Genomic DNA, 2,659 nt, shown 5'->3' with positions numbered 1-2,659 from the left:
GAGGCAGAAGAATGGATAAGTGAGCTGGAAGACAAAATGGTGGAAATAACTGCCAAGGAGCAGAATAAAGAAAAAAGAATGAAAAGAATTGAAGACGATCTCAGAGACCTCTGGGACAACACTAAATGCACCAACATTCGAATTATAGGGATCCCAGAAGAAGAAGAGAAAAAGAAAGGGTCTGAGAAAATATTTGAAGAGATTATAGTTGAAAACTTCCCTAACATGGGAAAGGAAATAGTCACCCAAGTCCAGGAAGCACAGAGAGTCCCATACAGGATAAACCCTAGGAAAAACACACCAAGACACATATTAATCAAACTAACAAAAATGAAATTCAAAGAAAAAATATTAAAAGCAGCAAGGGAAAAACAAAAAAATAACATACAAAGGAATCCCCATAAGGTTATCAGATGATTTTTCAGCAGAAATTCTGCAGGCTAGAGGGGAGTGGCAGAATATACTTAAAGTGATGAAAGAGAAAAACCCACAACTAAGATTACTCTACCCAACAAGGATCTCATTCAGATTCGATGGAGAAGTCAAAAGCTTTTCAGACAAGCAAAATCTAAGAGAACTCAGCACCACCAAACTAGCTTTACAACAAATGCTAAAGAAATTTCTCTAAGTGGGAAACACAAGAGAAGAGAAAGACCCACAAAAACAAACCCAAAACAATTAAGAAAATGGTAGTAGGAACATACATATCAATAATAACCTTGAATGTAAATGGATTAAATGCTCCAACCAAAAGACACAGACTGGCCGAATGGATACAAAAACAAGACCCATATATTTGCTGTCTACAAGAGACCCACTTCAGACCTAGGGACGCATACAGACTGAAAGTGAAGGGATGGTAAAGGATATTCCATGCAAATGGAAATCAAAAGAAAGCTGGAGTAGCAATACTCATATCAGATAAAATAGACTTTAAAATAAAGACTGTTACAAGAGATAATGAGGGACACTACACAATCCAAGAAGAAGATATAACAATTGTAAATATTTATGCACCCAACATAGGAGCACCTCAATACATAAGGCAAATGCTAACAACCATGAAAGGAGAAATTGACAGTAACACAATAATAGTAGGGGATTTTAACACCCCACTTACACCAATGGACAGGTCATCCAAAATGAAAATAAATAAGAAAACACAAGCTTTAAATGACATAATAGAACAGATAGATCTAACTGATATTTATAGAACATTCCACCCAAAAGTGGCAGAATACACTTTCTTCTCAAGTGCACATGGAACATTCTCCAGGATAGATCACATCTTGGGTCACAAATCAAGCCCTGGAAAATTTAAGAAAATTGAAATTGTATCAAGCATCTTTTCTGACCATAATGCTATGAGATTGGAAATCAATTACAGGAAAAAAAACTGTAAAAAACACAAATACATGGAGGCTAAATAGTGCGCTACTAAATAACGAAGAGATCACTGAAGAAATCAAAGAAGAAATTTAAAAAATACATAGAAACAAATGATGAAAACGTGACAACCCAAAACCTATGGGATGCAGCAAAAGAAGTTCTAAGAGGGAAGTCTATAGCAATACAATCTCACCTCAAGAAACAAGAAAAATCTCAAATAAACAATCAAACCCTGCACTGAAAACAAGGAGAGAAAGAAGAACAAAGAAAACCCAAAGTCAGTAGAAGGAAAGAAATCATAAAGATCAGAGCAGAAATAAATGAAATAGAAACCAAGAAAACAATAGGAAAGATCAATAAAACTAAAAGCTGGTTCTTTGAGAAGATAAACAAAATTGATAAATCCTTAGTCAGACTCACCAAGGAAAAAAGGAAGAGGACACAAATCAGTAAAATTAGAAATGAAAAAGGAGAAATCACAACTGACACTGCAGAAATACAAAGGATTATAAGAGACCACTACAAACAACTATATGCCAATAAAATGGACAACCACGAAGAAATGGACAAATTCTTGGAAAGGTACAATTTTCCATGACTGAACCAGGAAGAATTAGAAAATGCAAACAGACCTATCACAAGTAATGAAATTGAAACCATAATTAAAAATCTTCCAACAAACAGAAGGCCAGGACCAGACGGCTCACAGGCAAATTCTATCTAACATTTAGAGAAGAGCTAACACCAATCCTTGCCAAACTCTTCCAAAAAATTGCAGAGGAAGGAACATGCCCAAACTCATTCTATGAGGCCACCATCACCCTGATACCAAAACCAGACAAAGATAATACAGAAAAAAGAAAATTATAGACCAATATCACTGATGAACATAGATGCAAAAATCCTGAATGAAATACTAGCAAACAGAATCCAACAGCACATTAAAAGGATCATAAAGCATGATCAAGTGGAATTTATCCCAGGGATGCGAGGATTCTTCAGTATATGCAAATCAATTAATGTGATACACCACATTAACAAATAAGGAATAAAAGCCATATGATCATCTCAACAGATGCAGAAAAAGCTTTTTACAAAATTCAAGACTCATTTATGATAAAAACTCTCCAGAAAATTGGCATAGAGAGAGCCCACCTCAACATAATAAAGGCTATATATGGCAAACCCACAGCAAGCATCATACTCAATGGTGAAAAACTGAAAGCATTTCCACTAAGATCAGGAACAAGACAAGGATGTCCACTCTCGC

This window comes from Aethalodelphis obliquidens, unplaced genomic scaffold (assembly GCF_003676395.1).
Source record: "Aethalodelphis obliquidens isolate GAN/ISIS:26980383/991018 unplaced genomic scaffold, ASM367639v1 scaffold12, whole genome shotgun sequence".
Taxonomy (NCBI): domain Eukaryota; kingdom Metazoa; phylum Chordata; class Mammalia; order Artiodactyla; family Delphinidae; genus Aethalodelphis; species Aethalodelphis obliquidens.
The sequence above is the reverse complement of the archived record's forward strand: the minus strand, read 5'-3'. Positions refer to the sequence as shown.